This window comes from Lampetra planeri, chromosome 63 (assembly GCF_965212315.1).
Source record: "Lampetra planeri chromosome 63, kcLamPlan1.2.h2, whole genome shotgun sequence".
NCBI classification, from domain to species: domain Eukaryota; kingdom Metazoa; phylum Chordata; class Hyperoartia; order Petromyzontiformes; family Petromyzontidae; genus Lampetra; species Lampetra planeri.
The window spans coordinates 517,462-528,046 of NC_136169.1; the positions used below are offsets into that span (position 1 = coordinate 517,462).

At 62.3% G+C, this 10,585-nt stretch overlaps 1 protein-coding gene across 12 annotated transcripts in view; it reads right to left on the reverse strand.

Moving 5' to 3' along the window:
* Nucleotides 1-9,612, reverse strand: part of LOC144736785 (uncharacterized) — a 45,647-nt gene extending 36,035 nt beyond the window's left edge. For 6 of the 12 annotated variants that reach the window (XM_078619417.1, XM_078619416.1, XM_078619412.1 and 3 more), the window contains exon 1: nucleotides 1,036-1,186. The gene's annotated coding sequence lies outside the window, so the exon portion shown is untranslated. Of the gene's footprint in view, nucleotides 1-1,035; nucleotides 1,187-7,454 lie in introns of those variants that run through there. The other 6 variants (XM_078619415.1, XM_078619410.1, XM_078619406.1 and 3 more) reach the window with 3 other exon arrangements.
* Nucleotides 9,613-10,585: the final 973 nt, after the last annotated feature.

Consider the following 10,585-nt stretch of genomic DNA (forward strand, 5'->3'; position numbering starts at 1 on the left):
CACCACCAACCCACCCACCTACCCCCCCCCCTACCACCCACCCACCCATCTACCCCCACCACCACCACCCACCTACCCCACCACCACCCACCCACCCACCTACCCCCACCACCACCACCCACCCCACCGTCATCGATTGCCCACGACTGCTGCTTCTCTGGCTACACAGCGGGCCCCGCCGTCAGCTTGGCGAAAGCGGCGCTCAATATCGGAGTGACGCACTCCGATATTCCCTGCGCAGGCAAAAGCTGCGAGAGAGACTGGGAGGGGGTGGTGGGGATGTGTGGGGGATGGTGGTGGTGTGTGTGGGGGTGAGGGGGGGAGGTGTGGGGAGCGGTGGCGCAGCGCTTAGCGCGCCGCGAACCCGGCGTAGCCAAGTTCGATTCCCGCTCACGGCTACCAACGCCAAGTGACGATTACCTTGGACCGGTCCAGTGCCCCCCACCGCCCCCCCCCCCCCAAGTCGACTCCGCCTCAAACGAGTACCCGGTGCGGTGCGTAGTAAACATCGCCACTGGGGAGACAAAGGCGGCCGGGCGTGATGCTGGCCACCCGCCCCCCCCCTACTCGTGTACCGGTGCTGCTCGCTAAAAGCACTTGCCCCAGCAGTTTATGAAGGCTACACTGGGGGGGGATCTTTGTATTTGCAGACTGCCAAGTGGGGTTAGCGAGCACCAATTAAGGTTGGGCACGGCGCACGAGGTGGCCAGCACCACGCACGGCTGGATGCACTCTCCCCAAACACCAACCAGCCACCACCACCACCACATTTTACTGACGCGCATTATAACGCCACGGAAACAAGGTACAAATACTCATTTAAGGCCGAGCCTACCTAGGGGGATTGGGAGAGCGAGGCTCGCCAACCCGCTTCTGATAATCGCCACTGATGTTCGCGGCCCTCCCCTGGTCGGGGTTCGAACGCAGCAGGAAGGATGCGGTCGCGTTCAGCAACGCCGCCACCGCTGCCCCCCCCTCCCCCTAATGACTGTGGCACGTGGCACAGCGAGCCCCCCACGAGGGAGAGGCACTCACCGGGTTACAGCAGCAGCGGCTGAAGCAGAACAATCCCCGGCGCCTTCCTCCCCTGCACTCCCCACTAAAGCCGCGCACGTGTGAGAGCCTCTCTCTCGCTGTGTCGATGTTCCCCGCACAACCACGGTTACTGTATCGCAGGGAGCGGTGGAGCAGCGGTTAGCGCACTGCGCTACGATACCCGCTCCTCCCCCTCCCCCCGTCCTCCCCCTCCCCCCGTCCTCCCCCTCCCCCCGTCCTCCCCCTCCCCCCGTCCTCCCCCTCCCCCCGTCCTCCCCCTCCCCCCGTCCTCCCCCTCCCCCCGTCCTCCCCCTCCCCCCGTCCTCCCCCTCCCCCCGTCCTCCCCCTCCCCCCGTCCTCCCCCTCCCCCCGTCCTCCCCCTCCCCCCGTCCTCCCCCTCCCCCCGTCCTCCCCCTCCCCCCGTCCTCCCCCTCCCCCCGTCCTCCCCCTCCCCCCGTCCTCCCCCTCCCCCCGTCCTCCCCCTCCCCCCGTCCTCCCCCTCCCCCCGTCCTCCCCCTCCCCCCGTCCTCCCCCTCCCCCCGTCCTCCCCCTCCCCCCGTCCTCCCCCCGTCCTCCCCCTCCCCCCGTCCTCCCCCTCCCACCGTCCTTCCCCTCCCCCCGTCCTCCCCCTCCCCCCGTCCTCCCCCTCCCCCCGTCCTCCCCCCGTCCTCCCCCCGTCCTCCCCCTCCCCCCGTCCTCCCCCTCCCCCCGTCCTCCCCCTCCCCCCGTCCTCCCCCTCCCCCCGTCCTCCCCCTCCCCCCGTCCTCCCCCTCCCCCCGTCCTCCCCCTCCCCCCGTCCTCCCCCTCCCCCCGTCCTCCCCCTCCCCCCGTCCTCCCCCTCCCCCCGTCCTCCCCCTCCCCCCGTCCTCCCCCCGTCCTCCCCCCGTCCTCCCCCTCCCCCCGTCCTCCCCCTCCCACCGTCCTTCCCCTCCCCCCGTCCTCCCCCTCCCCCCGTCCTCCCCCTCCCCCCGTCCTCCCCCCGTCCTCCCCCCGTCCTCCCCCTCCCCCCGTCCTCCCCCTCCCCCCGTCCCCCCCCTCCCCCCGTCCCCCCCCTCCCCCCGTCCTCCCCCCGTCCCCCCCCTCCCCCCGTCCTCCCCCCCTCCCCCCGTCCTCCCCCTCCCCTCCCCCCGTCCTCCCCCTCCCCTCCCCCCGTCCTCCCCCTCCCCCCGTCCTCCCCCTCCCCCCGTCCTCCCCCTCCCCCCGTCCTCCCCCTCCCCCCGTCCTCCCCCCCCCCGTCCTCCCCCTCCCCCCGTCCCCCCCTCCCCCCGTCCCCCCCCTCCCCCCGTCCTCCCCCTCCCCCCGTCCCCCCCCTCCCCCCCCTCCCCCCGTCCTCCCCCCCCCCCCTCCCCCCATCCCCCCCTCCCCCCGTCCTCCCCCCCCCCCTCCCCCCATCCCCCCCTCCCCCCGTCCTCCCCCCGTCCTCCCCCTCCCCCCGTCCTCCCTCCCTCCCCCCGTCCTCCCTCCCTCCCCCCGTCCTCCCCCTCCCCCCGTCCTCCCCCCCTCCCCCCGTCCTCCCCCTCCCCCCGTCCTCCCCCTCCCCCCCCTCCCCCCCCGTCCTCCCCCTCCCCCCGTCCTCCCCCTCCCCCCGTCCTCCCCCTCCCCCCGTCCCCCCCCCCTCCCCCGTCCCCCCCCTCCCCCCCCCCTCCCCTCCCCCCCCCTCCCCCCGTCCCCCCCCTCCCCCCGTCCTCCCCCTCCCCCCGTCCCCCCCCTCCCCCCGTCCTCCCCCTCCCCCCGTCCCCCCCCTCCCCGTCCTCCCCCTCCCCCCGTCCCCCCCCGTCCCCCCGTCCTCCCCCTCCCCCCGTCCCCCCGTCCCCCCCCTCCCCCCCCCTCCCCCCGTCCCCCCGTCCTCCCCCTCCCCCCGTCCTCCCCCCCTCCCCCCGTCCTCCCCCCTCCCCCCGTCCTCCCCCCCTCCCCCCGTCCTCCCCCTCCCCCCGTCCTCCCCCCCTCCCCCCGTCCTCCCCCCCTCCCCCCCTCCCCCCGTCCTCCCCCTCCCCCCGTCCTCCCCCTCCCCCCGTCCCCCCCCTCCCCCCGTCCCCCCCCTCCCCCCGTCCCCCCGTCCTCCCCCTCCCCCCGTCCCCCCCCTCCCCCCGTCCCCCCCCTCCCCCCGTCCCCCCCCTCCCCCCGTCCTCCCCCTCCCCCCGTCCCCCCCCTCCCCCCCGTCCTCCCCCTCCCCCCGTCCCCCCCCTCCCCCCCCGTCCCCCCCCTCCCCCCGTCCTCCCCCCGTCCTCCCCCCGTCCTCCCCCCGTCCTCCCTCCCTCCCCCCGTCCTCCCCCTCCCCCCGTCCTCCCCCTCCCCCCGTCCTCCCCCTCCCCCCGTCCTCCCCCCCTCCCCCCCCTCCCCCCGTCCTCCCCCTCCCCCCCCTCCCCCCCCCTCCCCCCGTCCTCCCCCCCCGTCCTCCCCCCCCCCCCTCCCCCTCCCCCCGTCCCCCCCCTCCCCCCGTCCTCCCCCTCCCCCCGTCCCCCCCCTCCCCCCGTCCCCCCCCCTCCCCCCGTCCTCCCCCTCCCCCCGTCCCCCCCCTCCCCCCGTCCCCCCCCTCCCCCCGTCCCCCCCCTCCCCCCCCCCTCCCCCCGTCCTCCCCCCCCTCCCCCCGTCCTCCCCCTCCCCCCGTCCTCCCCCTCCCCCCGTCCTCCCCCTCCCCCCGTCCTCCCCCTCCCCCCGTCCCCCCCCCTCCCCCCGTCCTCCCCCCGTCCTCCCCCCGTCCTACCCCCGTCCTCCCCCTCCCCCCGTCCTCCCCCCCTCCTCCCCCCCTCCCCCCGTCCTCCCCCTCCCCCCGTCCTCCCCCTCCCCCCGTCCTCCCCCTCCCCCCGTCCCCCCCCTCCCCCCGTCCCCCCCCTCCCCCTCCCCCCGTCCCCCCCCTCCCCCCGTCCTCCCCCTCCCCCCGTCCTCCCCCCCTCCCCCCGTCCTCCCCCCCTCCCCCCGTCCTCCCCCTCCCCCCGTCCTCCCCCCCTCCCCCCGTCCTCCCCCCTCCCCCCGTCCTCCCCCTCCCCCCGTCCTCCCCCTCCCCCCGTCCTCCCCCCGTCCTCCCCCCGTCCTCCCCCTCCCCCCCGTCCTCCCCCCCTCCCCCCGTCCTCCCCCTCCCCCCGTCCTCCCCCCGTCCTCCCCCTCCCCCCGTCCTTCCCCACCTCCTCTCCCCATTCCCCGCCCGCCGAGTTCGACTCCCGATCTGCGACTCGATCGGAACCGGGAATCTGGATCCACCCCCCACCGACTCGGCCTCCAATGAGTAACCACGTGGGTGCCGCTGTTGTTTCACGACAGGCAATGTGGGAGGTGGTGGTGGGAGATACAAAGGCGGCCGGGCGATTAGCCATTGCGACACACTCGTGCGCCTCGCCTTACCTGCGGCGGTGTTCGCTCACAGCGAGCAGCGAACCCAACAGGCGCTCCGCCTATTGAGGAGTGCTGGGGGGGGTAGAGCGGTGGTGCAGTGATTAGCGCACTGCAGGGGAAAGCCTCACGGTTCGATTCTCGGACCCCCCCCCATTCCCACAATATCAGTGCTACTGCGCTCCCCAGGGTAGACTCAGCCTAAAATAGTACTCGGTGCGGTGTGTAAACAACAGCACCGGGCAAGACATACACGGGCGTTAATAGGAGCTCGCAAACATCATTCCACCCCACATATACAATACGCCTATTTTTTGTGCACTAAAATATATTGCATCTACACACACACAGCAAGGTAGACAAATAGAGCGTGTGTCTATACCATAGTGTTTACATTCGCAATGCTGCATGAGGGGCTTCAGCCATAGCGTGACAGTCATGGGGGGGGGGGGGGGGGGATTTGACCATACTTCACCAGGCGGGCGAGTGCTGGGTTGGCTGAAGGGTGCTGAGTGGGTGTGGGTGTGTGGATGTGGGTGGTGCATCAGCCAGACATCTCAGTCATCTCAATCAGTCAACCCGTGGCACCTGGTTCTGCCCCGTGACCTGCCAGTGGGCGTTCGACACTTAACGTGGCCTCAAGGTGCACATAGCCTGGCACAAGCGTCATGGTGACGTCAACGCCACTTAGTGGCGAATGGCGGTTGTTGTTGTGTAATAAAGGTCGTGGAGGCGACTTCTAGAATCCGGTCTTTATTTGTCTTTCTTTACAACACTCCTTCACGCTGCTGACAGACAGCGTGAGAGGGATAGAGAGACGCGCGCAGCCACGTGGCAGCCTGGATCCCCGCTCTCGCGTGGCCTCTCCCTCTGTTCGTTCCAGTTCTGACCACGTGTTGTTCGTCTCCACTCCTATTTAATACCCGGGTCACGTGGTACCTTTCCACCTATCCTGGTTAGCCTCTATGGAATCTTCCAGACTCCATCGTAGGCTCCCGGGACCACGCCCCTGACTCGTCTCCCCATTGGCTGTGGCTAAAGCCAGCAGAACCAATTCTCTACTTACAGCTGTCACCTTCCCATTACGTCAGGGCCACGCCCCTAGGCTTCCCCCCATTGGCTATGGACCAGGACCGGCAGAGCCAATCATCGTGACGAGTTGTGATCCGTCAGCGACCCGGATATATCCTCACATTACAGTTGTATGTGGGTGAGTGGATCTGGGTGGATGTGGGTGGGTGAGTGTGGGTGGGTGGGTGTGGGTTGGTGGGTGGATGTGGGTGAGTGGATCTATGTGGGTGAGTGGATCTGGGTGGGTGTGGGTGGGTGGGTGGGTGGATCTGGGTGGATCTGGGTGGATGTGGGTGTGGGGAGACAACCAAGTCCAATTCAGAAATCACCGCCTGATATTAGCCGTGACCGGGGGATTCGAACGTGGCTCTGTGCGCCACCGCTCCACGTGGGCCACACCGCACTGTGTTTCGCACGTAAGACTTGTGCCACTCGGTAGGTAGACAAAGATCCCCCGTGTAGCCTTAACAGACTGTAGGGGCAAGTGCTGTTAGCGAGCACATATGAATGAAGGCCGGAACGGTACACGAGGGGGTGGGTGGCCAGCAACACGCCCGACCGCCTTTGTTTCCCCAGTGGCGATGTTTACACACCGCACTGGGCACTCATTTGAGGCTGAGTCGACCTAGGGGGGGCCCAGGACCGGTTCAGATAATCGTCACCGGTGTTGGCCGTGAGCGGGAATCGAACCCGAGTCGCCGGGTTCGTAGCGCGACGCGCTAACCGCTACACCACCGCACACGCACAGAAGCCGGGAATAGCAGCGGCAAGGCTTGTAGCATGCCAAGATGACGAAGATGGTGCCGACACTCCAGACCCGATGTCGTCTTCGCTCATTCAGCGTCTTCGCTCATTCAGCAAACACGGCCGAGATTGGGAGGTGAGGGGGGGGGTCAAAACAGATTTTAAAAAAGTGCCACGGATTTATTGGCAGATTATTTTTGTTGTAAAATAATTATTCAATCTTGATTTGAAGCTTTCGTGACTGCAGCATCATCGGGCGATTTGCCAGAATATTCACAAGTAGTAAACTAATTGGCGCGTTTTGTTTATGTGACAAACCTTGCTGGCTGTGTCGGCTGGTGGAGGGTTACGACACATTCACACTCACACGACATAGCCCAAAAACCTTAATTTTGAATGGCATTGGTCACGTTAGCCTACGTGTTAATCACACTTCACGGTCTACAAAAGTTAATTAACATCCATACTCTTTGGTTCTTTCGGTAAAGTCACGTAGGTATAAAATAAAATAATTCACGACGTTTCGATTGCAACACAAGCAATTATCATCAGGTGGGAAAACCACTGCAAGAATTGTTTTTCCCTCTCCTCGCGTCCACCTAACCCCACCTCTCTCTCCCACTTCAGCAAAACAAAATATTGCTGTGGTTTTCCCACCTGATGATTGCTTGTGTTGCAATCGAAACGTCGTGATTTATTTTATACCTACGTGACTTTACCTAAAGAACCAAAGAGTATGAAATAATTATAATTACTTGGGCAGGGGAGGAACAGGAAGACGCGGTTTTAGCCCAGTTTTTTTTCTTGTCTGTACAGCCCTACAAGCAAGCCTTGGGATTGTACTGTGGCGAGACGGAGAGAGGGAAGGTGTTGATGAAGAGGGAAGCAATGCGCGTGAGGTCGCCAGGACGGGAGATTCAAGGTCAAAGTGGATCTTGTCTCACCCAGCGAGATCTCAAAGCGACCAGGGATGAGTCGCGTTTGCAAAGAGTGGAGTGAGGTGATAGAAGAAAGGTAGGAGAGTGCGTGGAGGGGAGTGGAGTTAGATGAGGGGAGAGGTAGGAGAGTGCGTGGAGGGGAGTAGAGTGAGATGACAGGGGAGAGGTAGGAGAGTGCGTGGAGGGGAGTAGAGTTAGATGAGAGGGGAGAGGTAGGAGAGTGCGTGGAGGGGAGTAGAGTGAGATGAGAGGGGAGAGGTAGGAGAGTGCGTGGAGGAGAGTGGAGTGAGATGAGACGGCGGGGGGGGGGGTGACGATTTCTGTTCTGTATGTACGTACACGGTGTATGTTGAACTTCTTTCGCACCGTACGTAGCCGACCGTGGCAACCGGGTCGCCAGGCTACGATGCCCATTGAGAGGAGCGATGTAACCGGCGACGGTTGCCCGGCGGTCGAGACCGACCGACTCGCTGACAAATGGAGCGGCAGCTAAAGAGGGAGTAAACAACAACAAATAACAACATCTGAGTGGGGACACGGAGCGACGGGAATCGGCGCGCGGGCGGCCGCTCGCGCTGAATTGGTGCCTCCGCGACGGCTTGATAAAGATGCCCTCATCCAGCAGTGGACTGATCATGGCTGATGATGGGCAATGCCGAGTACGGTCCAGTCGTTGTCGCCTACTGGCTGGACAAACAGGACGCAGGCTCACGGGCCAACAGGCACCCAATCCGAGCTCTTGCTCGAGATCGCCGCAGAGGGAAGTGGAAACCTTCGTATTCCTCCTTCATTTGCATCCAGTGTGCGTGTCACTATATTACTACGCGTGCTTATCTGAAGGCGTCCAGGTGCACGCTCTGAGGTGTGTGTTGTGCGTATGAATAGCCACACGGGCGCGTGCGGGATACGAGGGGGGTGGCTTTGTCAACTGTTTCAAACGAAATATTAAAATGAGCGGAGCGTCGGTCGATTCAAGCACGGGCCTCGCCGCCCGCGACGGGCACGTCGTGCTCACCGCCGTCATCATCATCATCGTGCTCACCGTCATCGTGCTCACCGTCATCGTCGTCGCCGTCGTCATCGTCGCCGCCGCCCAGGGTCAGTCCACTGCCGGATGAATTTCGAAGCCCAATCCGTAGCCATCCTCTCACGGTCAAATGATGTCCAGGGTGCTTCAAAAACCACGTGAACACTACCGAGAATTTGCAAACAAAAACCACGAGAAATGTGCCGCCGTCGCCGGCCTCTGGAGACCACCTGGAGAAGATTCGAGCCACGCGTTGACAACGATGGCGAACAAGTGGAGACTCTTTGACTCTTTGAAGCGATTAACAGTACATTTGTGATCATGTTACAGTGTAGTAGCCGTTGTTTTTCCATTAAAAACGAAAGTCCCATGTAAGTGTGAACATTTTCTTGAAGCACCCTGTATACTAACAAGCCACTACCAGCACCCTGAGATTATTTTACAATAACGATGATGATGGTAAATATAGTCCAACTGGTAGAGGTGCGCCACCGCCGCACACGACGTGCACCCACGTGGTGAGCCGGTGTCAAACCTAACGCCCCGAGCTCTGTGGTCCTCTATATATTAAGATGTTAGGGGCCAATTGTTGAGTGTTCACGTGTGGGAGGTACACCGGTGGCAGCCTGGAGAAAATCCACGTGTGCGAGGGGACAACACTCTATCCCCAAACAGATTGGACTGGTGGAGAGATTAACACGTAGGCTTTCGTGAGGTTTTTTGGGTTAGATTGCGGAAATAAATAAAAGTGTCGTTAAAACCCCGCCACCACCCGACACAGCCAACTAGTAAGGGTTGTCACGTAAACAGGACGTGGCCAATTCGTCACTAGTACAGCACTAGTGTGTAGTGTAGTGTATAGTGTAGTGTACTAGTACAGCACTAGTGTGTAGTGTATAGTGAAGTGGGTAGTAGTGTAGTGTGTAGTGTATAGTGTAGTGTATAGTAGTGTAGTGGTATAGTAGTGTATAGTGTAGTGTAGTATACTAGTACAGCACACCGGTGTGTTGGAGAGCCAAGCCACAACATTTACAATCTGAGTACGACGTTTCACCACCAATTACAACTAGCTTCATCAGGCGACAGCCAGATTTGTGGAGAAATCAAACTGTGTCGTTCCTTATATAGAGGCGTAGATGTACTTACAAACATTCTACTTATGAACTTTCAGAGATACGAACAAACCTAGTCCATGTCCAGTTGCCTGTTCGGAACTGAGAGTCGTAAGTTCAACCGTCGTGCAATAGATGGCGGTGGTGGCATCTACATCTACAGAACGTGAAGAACCAGTGGTATCTACATCTGCAGAACGTGAAGAACCAGTGGTATCTACATCTCCAGAACATGAAGAATCAGTGGCATCTACATCTGCAGAACGTGAAGAACCAGTGTTATCGACATCTGCAGAACGTGAAGAACCAGTGGTATCTACATCTGCAGAACGTGAAGAACCAGTGGCATCTACATCTGAAGAACGTGAAGAACCAGTGGCATCTACATAACATGAAGAACCAGTGGCATCTACATAACATGAAGAACCAGTGGCATCTACATCTGCAGAACGTGAAGAACCAGTGGCATCTACACCTGCAGAACGTAACCAGTGGGAACTACATCTACAGGAGATTATACAATTTTTAACGCCATTCACCCCTGTTTAGTGTACACGCCGTACAACACGTTTGGAATCGACAGGAGTAAAGTTTGACTTACGAACAAATCGACTTACGAACAGAACCTCTGGAACCTAACTCGTTCGTAAGTAGAGTCCCTGTATATATTTTTGTTGTTGTTCTTCTCACTGACTTGAACTCACACGCACCCCTCGCTCGCACGAAACACGACGGACTACGGAGGGTGCACACGCAGGGCACCAGAGGAAGGCGGTGGTGGCGGTGGAGGAGGCGGTGGAGGAGGCAATGGCTCAGCGGTAACTCCTCGCGCATCACAGCACAGCGGGGTTCGATTCCCGACGCGGGTGCCTTTCTCCGTGTCAAGTTTGTGTTTCCTCTATCTCTCTCTCTACCCCCACTTGTTCTGTATGGGTTTCCTCCGGGTTCTTCCAGTTTCCTTCCCAAACCTACAAAGCAAAAGAGCCCACCACACAAGGTATTAAGCGAGCAGAAAAAAAATATCCCAACCAACGCTAAAACATGTCCTCTGCAGATGAGTCAACTGGGATCACACGTGGCAGCAGCAACAGCGTCGCCTCCACCTACGGCGAAAACTTGGCAAGCGCCTCCTGCAGAGCCTTGAGACTCGGCGGGGCTGTCCGCGGAGGTCGAGCGGAATGACCGAGACATGAACGAGAATCAAATCTTTATTTATACTGTAGAAGGAATCTGATGAGCGATAAAGCTCTTTTTCACAGATGTCCTGCCCTGTGAGCCATTCGGCTCTTGAATCGGGTGCAACCGCAACAAAACAACAAGTGTGTTAAAGT